We start from the raw sequence: 16,478 nt of genomic DNA on the forward strand, positions 1-16,478 counted from the left end.
AGGTAATACAGAGATTTGCATGTCAAAAATTAGAATAGCCAGTGCCTAATGATAATCAAATTCACTGGGTGATTTAACATGAAATATTCCCCATATGCCTGCCAACTCAAAGTGGGGAAGTGCTGTGGCCAGCTTCTGACTCATATCCTTGCTCCTGTCCTCTCCCCTGCACCCCACCTATGATGGTTCATTTTATGTGTCCACTTGGCTAGGCCAGGGAACTGAGATATTTGCTCAAACCTTATTCTAGATGTTTCTGTGAAATTATTTTTTGGATGAGATTAACACTTAAATTGGCACATTTTAAGTAGATTGCCCCTTATAGTATGAGTGGGCCTCTTCCAATCAGTTGAAGGCCATAATAGAACAGACTGACCACCCCCCACCCCCCACCAGCAAGAAGGACTTCTATCAGCCGACTGCCTTCCGACTCCTTGAACTACAACTCTGCTCTGGGTCTGCAGTCTGCCACCAACCCTGCAGATTGTGGACTTGCCAAGCCCCACAACTGTGTAAGAGAATTTCTCAAAATATATAAATAGATGATTAGATAGATAGATAGATAGATGGATGGATATCCCTATCTATGGCCATATCCTTATGACCCTGGGCTGCAAAATATGGAGACACATTCAGACATCCCTATCTATCTCTATCTCTATCTCTTTCCACACACACACATCCTATTGGTTCTGTTTCTCTGAAGATCCCTGACTAATGCAACCCACCACTTGCTAGCCAATTTCTGATCCTTTGAGGTCAGAATTGTGGTGAGGAGAGGGGAAAGAGACGACCAGGAAATATCTTCCTTGAACAGCCCTCTATGCCTAGCAAATGGTGGAAAAGCTGGCATTTCTCTTGGGAACACTTTTTTGATTCTGTGTAGAACTCAGTGTGGAGGCTGGATGGGCCTGCCATCTTGCAGTAACCTTGAACCAACACATGCATTTCTGTATGGAGTGGCCACATGTGAGTCCTTAAACAACTTCTGACCCTTTGACATTCCTTTCCAGCTTTAGCTGCTGGGGCCCTCCGCCCCTCCCAGGCAACTCTGTCAGTACTGGTAACCAGGTGATCTTCTCTTTGGTAGTCACCATCTGATCCATGGGGAATGCTGCTACATCCTTTGCCTTCACGAATGCTGTCTCTGCAGCTGCCCCTAACCAGGAAGCAGGAGGTCCTTCCTCTGCTACCCAAGCACTGAGCGCTTCTCTGACTAGTCAGCTCTCATGAGTATTGGAGCGGGAGTCAGGTCCTGTTACACAATGCTCTCCAGGCCAGGGCAAGCAACATCAAGGTCTCAAAGCAGTCCCATTGAAGACGTTTCTCACTTCGAAGTTAAAAAACAGTAGATTAAATCATAATGAGACCATACCATCAATCATTCGAAAGGAGTTGTGAGAACTCAAAACAGCCATGGTTATCTCCAAAGAAACCTCTTAATAAATGGTTACCCTTTTTCTCCTCTCCTTACATTTGATAGTTTCAAAGAGGCTGGGAGTTCTACAGTTGTGTAGCCAATTCATTGCACTTTTATTTGCAATTTCTAAACATCAGTTTCATAATCATTTTGATATCTGTATCTATTGCTCAGATACCTCAGTGAAAACAGCCATGAGGAGTCACATTTGGATTTTTTTCTAAACACTGTTTTAAGCACTAAAGAGTAATTGTCCCATTTCATTCCTGCAACAAACCCACAGGGAAGGTACTTTATTAGTCCCACTTCACATATGATGAAACTAAGCCAGACATATTAAATAACCTGCCTTGGGTCACCTGGTTCATATCAGAGTTGAGTTGCAGACCCAGAGAATCTGATTCTGATTCAAAATCCTAACAACTTGCAACATAATGCTGGTCACTGAATATTTACTTGGCATTGATCCAAAATGCAAGTGTACATCCTGACTGGTGAGTTTATAATTTAACAGATTTTTTTTTTTTCCAGGAGGAGACAGATGTACAACTCTGACTTTCAGATATCAACCAATGCTCTATAGGACCTGGGCACTGGGGTTTCTTATAAGAACCTATTTATCACCTATTAGGGAGTCAGGGCTGTGCTGTGATCCATTTGGAGGACAATTAAAGAAGCATAAAGCAGTATTAAACCAGTACTCTGGATTGGAAGAGGAAGAAATGATTTTACTTGGATCTCATCCATTTTAATTCTTCTATTCAGGTAAGCTAGTCTAGGAAAGGGGGGAATGAATAGGAAGACAGCATAGGGAGGCATGTTATATTGCATGATTCCAAAGGTTGGGGAAGCGTCCTGTCCTCCAAAGATAGATTCTTTACTGACTTGTGGATGATTAATAGCCCACAGTCAGAGACACTCTTGCTTTAAGCTCTCTCGGCTGAAGATTGTGCTGCACATTAAAATGTCATGCCTCTGGGAGCGTTAACACTTTACTGCTAGCTTTCTTTTACTCTTTTCTCTGTAGGTTTTCGTTAGCTTCACTACAGAAAGCAAGTGAGGTAAAGGAAAAGAAGGAAAATCCATGATAGAGAGGAAGGAATGCTTTCACCAAAACTGAGCTGTGTCAAAGGCCAGTTGTACTCACTGGATAGTTTTATGAAAGTACAGATCAGCTATTTCCAAGCTGGTGTAGCTGTGGCCCACTGCCTGGGGCATGCCCTGGGGCATGTCAAGGGGTGCATCAAGCATTTCTGTAGGCCTGATAAATAATTTTCAGCCCTATGTGTGGCAGGGAGGGGAAAAAATGGGATGTTACAAGTAGACTAAAGTTTGGGCAGATTACTCTGGGAGAGCAGGAATAAAGAGACTTAATGGGACTTTTTAGATTAACCGTAACACCCAGACTAGTAAAAAGAAGGGATTAAAGCCTCTACGTCTTGAAATAGAGATTTTCATTTTACCCTGATGCCAAAAATAGGTAGAGGGAAATCCTGCTCGCTATGGTGGAGGACCTTCCCGAGGAGGGAGGAAGGTGGTTGAAGGAGAGGTAGTGGAAAGGGGAGAAATTCTTGGTTAAAAGAGAACAGATTCAAGCAAAATAGATTCAGGCTGGTTCTGGAGAGAGAGAGAGAAGAAATAATACCTGCTAAGGAGTGCTGGACAAAGGACAGAACAGAGATGTTTGCTATTCAGTTTTAAACTGCTTCCTTTGCTGTGGTGTGATTTCACCCTTCTATACCCCGCAGATCTTGAATGAAAGCTGTATGTAGTGTACTGGTGATATTTTAGCAAGTGAAGAGGAGGGCGCGTCCGTGCATGTGGTGATGGACTTAGATGGATGGACAGTGGCCGTGAAGGCAAAGTGAGAAGTGGAAAAAGGAGAATAGAGTCGGAAGGAAAAGCATCCTTCTCAGGAAACTTCAGAAACGTGGTGGGAGGGGCTGGACATTCTGCAGACACCTAAGATGAGGACCTGGGGAATTTTCTGGCCAACAAAGGAAAGGATGACCAGGGACTACAAAATATGGAGACACATTCAGGTGACCTGTGTGTATCCTATTTTTCAAATGTATGCAAGTACAATTGTGCTTAATTACATATATACACACATATGAAAACATACATGTAAAATGTTATGTATATATAAAAATGTGATAAATATATAACATTACTGAATGCATAGGAGTTTGATCATTAAGTACTTTTTCTGAATCATGGACACCACAATTATGTAGGAGATGGCAACAGTTATTAATATTAAAAAGTAAAACACTTGAAAGGGACGAAAGGGAAGGCCTGCAAAATCTCCTTCAGGGTTTCTAATACACCTACAAAAAATCGATCCAGAAGAACTTGATTTAAAATCCATAGGAAGGTATGGTTTTCCCATGCAGAGGGTGGATTCTCCCACACTAACTTGCTATAATCATGTTTTTTCTCCGTACATGTGTTTTGAGAAACATTTCATTTCACTTCCTCACTCCTATGGTGCTCTGGGCCTTGATGTTAACAAAAAATTGTCAGAGACAAGAAAAATGTATTAATCCGCTCCTCTTGCTTTTGATTATTCCCCTTTTAATTTTAATACATGCATTTTCTTTCATAAATCGGGTATTTAACTGTGATTGTCATTTATTAACTTTTTGCCCCAATTACAACTACCCCATCAAGGGGAGGGTCTCTAAGGAAACAGTTGAGGGAGCGCATATATATATATATATATATATATACTGCACACATGTGACGAATTATTCTGCAGGCTGAGAAATTAACTAAAAATGCATAATATGCTCTCAATTTAAACCTGGCAGGGGGTATTGTACTTTCATCCTCAAATTGGAATCATACTTCCTCCAGTGGGGCTTCTCCAGCTTTTAGCGTAGCCTATTAACAAGGAGAACTTGGTTCTTGGTGGTGCAATGACAACACTGGACTGGAGACAGAGCTGCAAGTATTTGAACCAGGAAGCAGAGGTGATGATCTAGCTAATGGGAAAACCTTGGATTTTGCTTTTATCACCAACAGGCATTCACAGGGCCTTAACAAAACCCACGATCAGTTCTGAATGTCGTTTTCACGATTAACACACTCCCTAAGATCTATAATTATTATTAGACACTTGGAGGGCACATTTCATTTCTCAAGAAGAAATTCCCTTTCTGTATGACTAAAGATATCTGGGACGCATATTATTAAGATATGTATTAAGATGTGTAAGCATATTATTAAGTGCTCTTGATTTTTATACTTTTTATTTCAAGGTGTGATTTCTCTATTTCTGCGAACTGTAACCATTTTATTACTAGAGGGAAAGAGAGAGAGAGAGATATAAGAGAATAGGAAGATAAAGGAATGTGTAATTTATCAGTGGTGGGTCATTTAAGATGTTTTTAAAGTATGTCAATGAACTTTAAAAGTATATTTTTCTTAAGTAGAATCTAAAGCTCCTTGAGGGAGGTTAAACGTTGTTTGTTTCATATTCCTCTATCACAGTAATATCGCAGTAATGCTCCATCTTGGCTGCAGACTAGAAATATATTGAGAACCTTTGATCATCAGTGTTCAGGCTCCACCGCAGACCCATTAAGTCAGCATCTCTGGGGTGAGGTGTGGACAGGAGTCAGTTCTGAAAGCTCAGGTGATTCTAACATGCAGGCAGGATGGAGAGATAGCAAATACTAGCTTATTGTCTTACGTAGAACAGGTGTCATTTTCTATTTAATAAGCTACTAAATCATTTTAATCACTACACAGTTCCCATGAAAACAGGGAACAATTCCTACATACAGTGCAGCTTTTCGGTAATAAATTATCATTAACCTATTTATTCCATGGTTAATTGGATAAATCTTGTGTTGAAAACAAGCAAACCAAAAAAGAAGAAAAAGCCACTAAATTCTTTGGGTCTCTATTTCATCCTACTTGGGAAAAGCCCTTGAGATAATACAGATTGGAATCATGAGATGCCTATAGCTATATGACATGTTCCTGCACTTTTACTTTAATACATATTTTTTAATGAAAGGGGTACAAAAGGAATAGGGTGTTTCTTTGAATAGGGCATTTCTCAGAGTGGTCAGAATATGATCAAAGAACATTTTGTCATGATCAAAATTATAAAAATATAGTTCAAAGAGATATTACTTTAAAAACAGTTGAAACCAATTTTTATATATGTCTAAAACTACCTTTGGCACAATAGATGTATTAAAAAAGTTCAAAGCAGCATTCCTACTTTTTGTTTGCTTATGGACTCCTAAAGATTGGCCTTAGTTTCCTCACCTGACACATGAAAATATAGAACCACATGCTTGATTATGAGCAGTAAATAGCATGATGGAAGAAAAACTGATTTGTAGATTGCAGCACAACATTCCAGTCTGTTGTAGTTTTCTTATTATTCACTCTATTAACCTGAAATTGCATATGCAAATAAATATTATAGGACATGATATAAACAGGATCATGAGTTATAGCTTTTATTAAGCAATTACTAAGTACTCAACTTCTTATTTAGTGCTTTATATGATCTCATTAAACCATCACTGCAACCCGGTGAGGAGAGTACCGTTATTGTCTCCAGTTTTCAGGTTTGGAAACTGAGGTTTATCAGTTCCAAGCCTCCTGCAATTTCAAGTGAAGGTTTCCTTCAAATCTGCAAATACTTAAATTCTTTCTGCAGAGACTGGTCTAAGAATCCATGTTGATTTGCTTCTCTTTATTTTCTCGGATAGTTTGATATCAGATGCCAATTCCATTTACATGTAGATGTGCAGTCAAAACACTGAGAGAAGGAATATGAAACTTCCTTTGTCTACCAGAGTGATACGCATCAGGCGTGCTGGCTTCTAGCTCAAGGTGAAAATCATTCTGTCCACGGCCTTTCCTTAAACTCCACCAGACTCTTAAAAATGAATTAAATGCCTTCTTTTTATATGTCGATTATGTGATACACGTGTCATTTCAATTTAAAAGATAAACTCTAGATGTAAAGCTTCCTAATTCTCCAAAGGGTTTCAACTCATTTTCTTCTTGTATTTCATTTTTGGTGGAAGTATGATGATGTGGAAAAGGTTTACGTTAGATGTTGGAGTTGTGTGCATTTGTACTATGGAGGAAACTCTCAGGGGAAGGGCAGAGGGGGGAAGGAGGAGGTGATCTGAATTGCTGTTCTGACGTATCCACCAGGCGCCCAGACCCATGTTAGAGTAGAGAGTGCATTTTGTCCAGACCCTGCATCGTACCCAGCTCAATAGATAAGCAAACACCTTTGCCACCATGTGCTCTTCCCTTTACAAGGCCATCTTTGCCTTGTCTCTGTCCCCCAGATTCTAATGATCTTAGTGATGCTTTACCATTCTACAAAATTAGCAACCCACTGGCCTGCTTCTCAGGTGCAATGTATGAGAGAATCAACTGTGAAAAGCAAGAGAAATATATTCATTTTGATGCTGACCGGGCCCTTAGTTTTGGTTTCATTTTGGCTTATGTTTTATTTTAGTTACATTACCAAAACTTTTAAGGAATGCAGACTTTTACCTTTTACCTTCCAAACTCAAAGTATCAGTACCAGGAACGGTTTCAGTAGACTTCCACAGTTTGTGGAGGGTATCATGAAAAATAGTTTGCTTAAGTTTGCAAAAGCTTTGAGGACAGGACTGAGATAGAACGATGATATTTGTTCAATCTTTTCCTATATCCTCTGTTGCAACCACACGAGGGCCCAGAAGCAGTATTGCGAACGGTCGACTTATTGGCATCGAGGGCAGCGATATGAAACAGTCAAGGTCTGCTCACTTTCTCCGGCATGAAGTCCAAACAGAGATCTGACTATGTCTGTTTATCCGAAATGTTTTCCTAAGTGATTCATTGCTTTGAGTTTGTAAAGAACTGGGGTTTGGCGTGGAGGGTGTAAGTATTTAGGGGGGATGGAATATCAACCACATGGAAGAAAAGCAGAGAATTTTGCTAAGCACTACAAACCATCACAAGCAATATGAATTTTGTTTCGATTGCACCATGGGTTCAAGCCTTACAAAATACAAACGTCCTCCGATTAGCTTACCATGTCTCTCTTCTGCACAGCCCCTTGGAGTCTGCTGGCTCTCAGCCCACGGCTTGACATCCCGAGTCTGAGACTTTTCCATCACACCAACTGAGTACTACTGAGTCTTCTGCTACTGTGTGTTGGTGTCACCACATTGTTTTTTTTTTTAATTTTTTCAACGTTTTTTATTTATTTTTGGGACAGAGAGAGACAGAGCATGAACGGGGAAGGGGCAGAGAGAGAGGGAGACACAGAATCGGAAACAGGCTCCAGGCTCTGAGCCATCAGCCCAGAGCCTGACGCGGGGCTCGAACTCACGGACCGCGAGATCGTGACCTGGCTGAAGTCGGACGCTTAACCGACTGCGCCACCCAGGCGCCCCGGTGTCACCACATTTACCATTGAACTCCATTAAAAGTCACTGCGTTCGGGTGGAGAAAACGTAGTTTCCAGTTCTGGCCCTGTCTTTTCCTTAACTTGACACTTTGGACAAGTACCTTAACTTCTCTGTAGTTTAACAGTCTCACCAGGAACATATAAGGAATAGAGTCTTCTCGCAAGGTGAGGTTCCAAGGAGACCATGTGAAAAGCCCTTTGGAAATGCAAAGTGCTGTCTGTTTGCTCACCACCCTCTTATACCTCCACCGGTCTCCAGCCACTCAGCAGCCTTGGGGGAGCTTGTCTGTGGCAAAGCTAAATACCACATTCTCCACGTGGCCTGACATCCAGGCAACAGTTAAGATTTGTTGAGCTTTTTCATCATATTCTTCTTCTTTTCCAGAATCTTGGATTTCAGCAGAAAATGCCTTCACTAAGACTTTAGCTGACAGGCTGGAAATCTGAGCAGGAAAGATTATGTGAAAAAACCTAATGAAAACATACACATTTCTTCAAGGTGAATTAGAACAATTTATGCTTCCAAAGCTTCTATGGGTTCTTTTCTTTCCTTTATTATCCTTTATCTTTTTTCAAAAAAAAAAGTCTTTAAAATATTTAAAATATTCTCTATATAAGAAATTATAATGAATAAACATATAGAAAATAAAAATATAAACATCCATGAAACCACCATCCAGCTTAATAAGAAGAATGTCACCAGTGTACTGTCACTGGTGTATTAGAAGAGCCACAACCCCCCCCCCCCCCCCCGCCCCCCATCCCTCCCAGAATGCTTCTTCCTAATCATGGCTACTTGCTTTCCCTCTTAGGGTTAACCACTATCCTAAATGTTCTGGTAATTGCTATCTTGGTCTGCTTTATAGTTTTACTACCCAACTATGCATGTCCAAATTAAATAATTTAGTGCTGACAATTCTTTTCAGGATTTTCTATAAAGGGAATCATAGCATGTATACATTCCTCTTGTCTTTTTTTTTTTTTTTTTGATTCAACATTATGTTTTAAAAAGTCATTCAGATTTATTCCTCCCTTTCCTGTTAGGTATGAGCAAGGGGAGGCAAGGCGAGGAGTGTGGATGCCACATTTCACGTTTTCTTTGTGCTGACAGTGCTACTGCAAAGATCATCAATGTTCCTAAAACCCAAAGGACTTTCTGTAAGAAGTGAGGAAAACATCAGCCTCACAAAGTGACCTAGTATGGGAAGGGCAAGGATTCACTGTATGCCCAGGGAAAGAGGCGCTGTGATCAGAAGCAGTGTGGCCAGGAGGAGCCAATTTTCCTGAAGAAGGCTGAAACCACAAAGAAGATTGTGCTGAGGCTTGAGTGTGTTGAACCTACCTTCGGGCCCAAGAGGATGCCGGCTGTTAAGAGATGTAAGCATTTTGAACTGGGAGGTTATAAGAAGAAAAAGGGTCAAGTGATCCAGTTCTAAGCTTTGGGATTCTTCTGTTCTGCTTTTGAGAGGAAGATGTTGACACTGTAGAAACATTATGTGTATGAAAATAAATACAGTGATATTTTTACTCAAAAAAAAAAGTCATTCGGTTAGTTGTAGGTAACTGTGGTTTATCAATGAACATCCGCTGTTGAATAACATTCCACTTCTAAGTATACTGTACATTTCACGTATCGATATGCTGTTGATGGACATTTGGATTCTTTCCAGTTTGTGCCTACTAGGAACAATGATGTTTCTAGAAGTTCCTGCACTTGTCTTCATGTGCAACAGTCTGTCTCCTTTGCAGTGGCCATGCTCAGTGAAATGTTGTGCACATCTTCAGCTTTACAAGATAAAGTCATACTATCTTCCAAAATAATAGTACTAATTGGCAATCTTACCAACTTTTGTCTTTTCTCTACATACGATTACTTGGACTTTTGCTTTTTTTTTTTTTTAATGCTTATTTAATTATTTTGAGAAAGAGAGAGAGAGAGGAAGAGAGAGAAAGAGTCCCAAGCAGGCCCGCACTGCCAGCACAGAGCGTGATGTGGGTCTTGAACTCACAAACCCTGAAATCGTGACCTGAGCTGAAATCAAGAATTAGATGCTTAACTGACTGAACCACCAGGCACCCCTGGACTTTTGCTTTTACCTTAGTCTAGACTTAGAAACCATTCCTGACTATGATATCAGTGCCTTGTTTCTCTGACCTGGCTTTGGGGTATGGTCTAAATTAAATATTGTTGGTGATCTGGATGGGTTTATGGGATTGGTCAATGCCTTACTTTCCTAGGGCCACCATAACACATTACTACAGACTGGGTGGCTGAGAACATCAGTAATTTATTCTCTCATGGTCCTGGAGGTTATAAGTCCCAAACAAATGTGTCAGCAGGGCCATGCTCTGAAGACTCTAGGGGCTGATTTTTTCCTTGCTTCCTCCTAGTCTGCTGCTGTCTCCTGGCAGTCCTCAGGTGGCCATGGCTTGTAGTGCCACCATTCCAGTCTCTGCCCTTCTCTTCACATGGCTCCTTTTCTGTTTCCTCTCCTTTTATAAAGGTACCAGTCATTGGGGCACCTGGGTGGCTCAGTCAGTTAAACATCCGACTCTTGATTTAGGCTCAGATGACAATCTCACTGTTCATGAGTTTGAGCCCTTCATCAGACTCTGCACTGTAAGTTGCAGACCCTGCTCAGGATTCTCTCTCTCTCTGCTCCTCCTTGCTCACACACTAGGTCTCTCTTTCTCTTTCTTTCTCTCTCAAAATAAGTAAATAGATAAAAAAAACTTTAAAAAATTCTATCTTATAAAAAATAAATAAAGATACCAGTCATTGTATACAAGGCTCACTCTAAATCTAGGATGATTTTGTCTCAAGATCCTTAACTAATTACATCTGCAAAAACCCAATTCCCACATAAAGTCACATTCCCAGATACCGGGGATAAGGACTTCAACATATCTTTTTGGAGGACACAGTTCAAACCACTATGGCCCGTACTGAGGGAGGGGAAGAAGAGGAGGGAGAAATTATCAGTTTATGAAACAATTACCATACATACTATATAATTTTTGATGGCTTAAGATGTTAACATTTCCCACAGGAGAATGGTTAAAGATTGCCCACTCAAAACAACATACCTGCTTTAAAACAAATCATCCTTTGATCCTATTAGGTTTCTTAACAGACAAGCAAATAGTTGAGGGAAACAGGTCTGGGTCCTGCGGAGCCCTACCTATGACACGTGAGCCCCATCTTTGCACCTGAGTCTTTATTGAACCTCATGATCCAGACAACAGAGGGAGAATTCAGAAGTGGTCGAGAAAGGAGCCATTTTCCCAAAAGACACTGATTTTGTATGAGTTGAATTCCTAGTTTTTAGGAATTCAAAACTCATCTTATCTACATAAGATTTTCCTTTCACTAAAAGTCTTGGTCTGCAATCATTTATGATTTGGCAGGGCTAATCTTACTGTCAGAGAAAAGGGAATCTCATGGTTTTAAGAGCTGAGCCAAAACCTCCACTCACCAAAGCCAACCGTGGCCTTGAACCCAACTGTGCCCTTCTGCAGTCACAATGCAATATTATTACATCACAGTAAAGAGTTCTCAACTGTGGGTTCCACTAATGAGCATGAGAGCACCCTGTTGAAATTCAAAGGTGTAGGGAAGCCTGGGTGGCTCAGTTGGTTAAGCATCCAACTTCAGCTCAGGTCATGATCTCATGGTTTGTGGGTTCGAGCCCCGTGTCGGGCTCTGCGCTGACAGCTCAGAGCCTGGAGCCTGCTTTGGATTCTGTGTCTCCCTATCTCTGCTCCTCCCCTGCCTCAAAAATAAATTAACATTAAAAAATCAGAAAAAAAAAAGAAATTCAAAAGTCTCAAATGCAGGGAGTGAAGAAGGCATTAAACAATTTTCAGACATCACTCCTTGAAACATTAGGTTAGCAGATAATATCTAAAATTTACTTGGCAGTGTTCTAAGGTATTAACCTCAGACCCCATCACTTTATTGGGGATAGGGAGCATAGGGAGGAGTTAAGAAAGAATTGGATCAAAGGATACAACTTGATCAGATAACATTTTTCATTAGGGACACCAGAACCTTTGAAGACATCAGAGTCAGAGCTGGTAAGTTGCCATCTCTTACAATTAGATCCTAGGGTATCATTCTTTCCTGTGCCTTTCTTCCTGATATTCACTAGCTAGCTCTAAATCTTGGCTCCCATCCCTTATTCCAACTCTAGTGTCTTTTTCTCTAAATCCTCGGTGACTCTCTCCCGAACAACAGGTAAATGAAAAACAACAAAATTGTGTTGCAGTATAATCTGTGGACAATAAACTACATACATTTAATAATTACAATTACTTGTGTTTGGGTATCCATAGACATCCAAGAAGTATCACTACTGTTGAGACATGGAACATTTCTGTCACCCCTCTGCCCCTAAATTTCATTTCAACCCTTTAAAAATCCATTCTACCCCCTACTTTGTCACCAGGCAACCACTGGTCCAATTTCTATCATTATAAATTAGTTTGCATTTTCTCAATTTTAAATTTTTTTTTCAACGTTTTTTATTTATTTTTGGGACAGAGAGAGACAGAGCATGAACGGGGGAGGGGCAGAGAGAGAAGGAGACACAGAATCGGAAACAGGCTCCAGGCTCCGAGCCATCAGCCCAGAGCCTGACGCGGGGCTCGAACTCACGGACCGCGAGATCGTGACCTGGCTGAAGTCGGACGCTTAACTGACTGCGCCACCCAGGTGCCCCATGTTTTCTCAATTTTATACAAATAAAAAATGAGGTACTCTTTTGTTTCTTTCAATCGACATAATAATTCTGGGATTCATCTATTTTGTTGCATAAATCAGTAGTTCAATCTTTTCTATTGCTGAGCCATATTTCTCTGTATGGGCATATCACTGTATCTATTTGATGGACATTTTGGACCCCCACCCCATCCCCCCTCCCACGCAGTGTTTTGCTATCATGTAAAATGCTGCTATGAACATTTGTGTACAAGTTTTGGGTGAACATATGTTTCTTTTGGAGTAGAATGGCTGGATTTTAGAGTAGGTATATATTTAATTTTATAAGAAGTTGCTAAACATCTTTCCAAGTTGATTTTATCATTTTATATTCCCAATAAAAAAGCATGAAAATTCCAGTTGCTTCATATTCTACATGCTACATTTGATTTTTCTAGTCCTTTTAATTTTGGCTATTTCAGTGGATATGTAGTATGTATCTCATTATGATTTTAATTTTTGTTTCCCTAATGACTTAAGATGTTGAACGTTTTTCATATACTTTACCGGCTGTCATATGTTCTTTTCTGAAGTTTTTCTTCAAATCTTTTGGTCAATTATTAAGCAGGTTGCTTGTCTTGTTATTGACTTGTTACGTCTTTATGTGTTTTAAATCTACATATTAGAAATACGTTCTTCCATTTTGTGGCTTGCTTTTTGTTTTCATAGTGATGTCTTTCAAAGAGCAAACTTTTATTTTTAATTTTGTTTTAATGTTTATTTACTTTTTAAAGAAAGAGAGAGACAGACAGAGGTGTGAGTGGGGGAGGGGCAGAGAGAGGGAGACACAGAATCTGAAGCAGGCTCCAGGCTCTGAGCTGTTAGCACAGAGCCTGACACGGGGCTCGAAGTCACAGACCGTGAGATCATGACCTGAGTCGAAGTCGGACGTTTAACAGACTGAGCCACCCAGGCGCCCCAAAGAGCGAACGTTTTTAATTTGATAAAATAAAATTTATGAATTTTTAAAATTTATGGTTTGTGCTTTCTGTGTTCTGTCTAAAAACATTTGCCTATCTCAGGGTACAAAGACTTCAAAGATTTTTATTCTGATGTGTTTTTTTTTAAGTTTTATAGTTAAGTTTTACCTTTTTTAAAAAAAAAATTTTTTTTTAAATGTTTGTTTATTTTTGAGACAGAGAGAGACAGAGCATGAACGGGGGAGGGTCAGAGAGAGGGAGACACAGAATCTGAAACAGGCTCCAGGCTCTGAGCTGTCAGCACAGAGCCCAACATGGGGCTCAAACTCACGGACCGCGAGATCATGACCTGAGCCAAAGTCAGCCACTTAACGAACTGAGCCACCCAGGCGCCCCTAAGTTTTACCTTTAAGGCTGCTATCTATTTCAAATTAACTCTTTTATATAAACTGTGATGTAAGAGATGATGATCTTTTTTTTCATACAGGTATCTGTATCTCTTCAGTGTCACGGTGTATTATCTATAAATATTTCTATATGTAACTATCTGCATCTGTAGTAAGCTAATCAGGAGTTCATATTTTAATGTACAGCTAATAGTATGTTTTTTCCTTTTATATAGAGAGAAGTACAAAAAAGAAAATAAGAGCTGGAGTACAATTTTCCTGCTTAGATAACCCTATTGGTATTTTTATAAAATAAAATTAATAGGGGCACTTGGGTGACTCAGTCGGTTAAGTGTCTGACTCTTGATCTTGGCTTAGGTCATGATCTCAGCATCCTGAGATCGAGCCCTAATTCAGGCTCTGCATTGACAGCGGGGAGCCTGGCTTGGGATTCTCTTTTTCCCTCTCTCTCTCTGCCTCTTCTCTGCTCTCTCTTTCTTTCTCAAAATAAATAAATACGTAAGCATTTTAAAACTAAATACAAGTAAAATAAAATTAATACAGTGTCAGGCTAGAAAATGTACAAAGGGACAAAAAAGGACAAAATGAAAAATAAAATTCTTTTTTTTTGCCCTCACCCCAACTCCCAGGTTTTCTCCAAAATGCAACTGATCGATGGTTTGTGATGTATCTACAGTCAGGAAGGCATGGCATATACTTGCATCTCTCTCCCCTGTACATTTTCATCTTTACTTTAGAGCAAAACAATCATATTACACATACTACGCCACACTTTGCTTTCTTTACTTACATTATCAAATATTTCCATATCATTCCATGACAATTAAACTCATTTTCAATGACTTTACAGGGATTAATGGTATCACATCCTATAATTTGTTTAACCCTGTTGATGGATGCTGGTTGTATCCAGTTTTAGTCTTTTACAAACATTGCTACAGTAAATGCCCATTTGTATAAAGGTACAATCACACCACACATATCCCTACACAAAATTACACATTTATTTATTTATTTATTTATTTATTTATTTATTATTTTGTAAGTGATCTCTACACCCAACATGGGGCTTGAACTCATAGCCCCTAATATTAAGAGTCGCATGCTTTTCTGACTGAGCCACCCAGGCATCCCAAATACACACATTTATATAAATTTTTTTCATGGATATCCAGGGAATTTCTTAGTGGCTAATTTTTTATTTGCGTGTGTGTGTATGTAGTAAAATTACTAGTTTAAAAAAGCATGTGTGTCTTAGATTTTGATAGATACTAGCAAATTTTCTTACCATAAAGTTGTAGCAAGTTGTTGTCTCACCTACAATATGCGGGAGCCCGCATTGTCATACTGTCTCTTTGACAGTATGAGATAACCTCAAACTTCATTTTCCATATTTCTGCAAAATGAAACATGGTATCTTACTAATGTTTAATTTACATTTTCATTAACGAATGAGACAAGCATTTTCCGTATGCTAACTGGCTAGGTGAATTGCTTTCTGAAAATGGACTCTTTACATCCTTTTTCTACCGAGGTGTAAATCATGTCCCTGTTGGGTTGATTTGAATAAGCTATTTATAAATAGAAAAATATAGCCTTTGGTTGCTCATAAATATGGCAATAGGTTTTTCCCTTGCTCTTTTGAGGTTGTTTGTGTTTTGGTACAGAGGTTTTTAATTTTCTTGTTATGTATCACTTTAGAAAAAAATTTACATAATTGTATAACCAAATGCCTTCCAAGGGGTATCTTCATTTTTTCCCTTAAAGTTATAGCTCGCTAGATAATGATCCTGCTCCCATTCAAAGATGGCTGATTCTTTTATCAGAGAAGAGAGAAGAGAGAGTGGCTTCAGCCAGGATCCAGCTGCCCAGGTGGAGAGCTGAGCCCAGAGTGCCCCGTTACCTCTTCGTGGTTGGATAGAGCGCTGTTTACTTTCTTCCCTTTCTCAATTAATTTCGGGCAGAGGAGGTCTGAAATACCCACTAAGAGAAAGGGTATTTTTGCTTTGTGTTCACATTTAAAACTTATTCTTTAAAAAAAAAATGTTTAATGTTTATTTATTTTTTAGGGAGCGAGAGAGAGACAGAGCCCGAGTCGGGGAGGGGCAGAGAGAGAGAGGGAGACACAGAATCCCAGGCAGGCTCCTGGCTCTGAGCTGTCAGCACAGAGCCCCAAGGTGGGGGGGGACAGGGAGGGCTCGAACTCACTGACTGGGAGATCATGACCTGAGCCGAAGTCAGACACTTAACCGACTGAGCCACCCAGGCTCATATTCTATGTATTTAAAACTTGTTCTATGTATTATCCTAAATACACATTAAGATTCTCAATTCTAAACTTTTAACACTTTTTATTTTGGGTGCATGTGTTCAAAACACAGGTCACATTCTGTATGATTTTTCTCCATTTAAAGCAGCTTCAGTTTGGGACATTTTTATTTAAATGACACTTTTACCTTTGCCATTTCAAGAGCTTTGGAGAAATTGCAGACGGCAGGTTTATCTTAGGAACTCTTTGGTAGAGAAC

The 16,478-nt window shown here is 39.7% G+C and overlaps 1 long non-coding RNA gene and 1 pseudogene across 1 annotated transcript in view; one reads left to right on the forward strand and one right to left on the reverse strand.

Annotated features, from left to right (window-relative positions):
- Positions 1-11,595, reverse strand: part of LOC131503703 (uncharacterized) — an 86,798-nt gene extending 75,203 nt beyond the window's left edge. Inside the window, exons 1-2 of the long non-coding RNA XR_009257538.1 lie at positions 10,953-11,595; positions 5,705-5,836 (exon numbers count right to left, since the gene is read on the reverse strand). This is a non-coding gene — a long non-coding RNA (uncharacterized LOC131503703). The remainder of the gene's footprint in view (positions 1-5,704; positions 5,837-10,952) is intronic.
- On the forward strand, positions 1,966-9,796 carry LOC131503702 (large ribosomal subunit protein eL42-like; annotated as a pseudogene).
- Positions 11,596-16,478: the final 4,883 nt, after the last annotated feature.

The sequence above is a fragment of the Neofelis nebulosa genome, chromosome 2 (genome assembly GCF_028018385.1).
Source record: "Neofelis nebulosa isolate mNeoNeb1 chromosome 2, mNeoNeb1.pri, whole genome shotgun sequence".
NCBI lineage: Eukaryota > Metazoa > Chordata > Mammalia > Carnivora > Felidae > Neofelis > Neofelis nebulosa.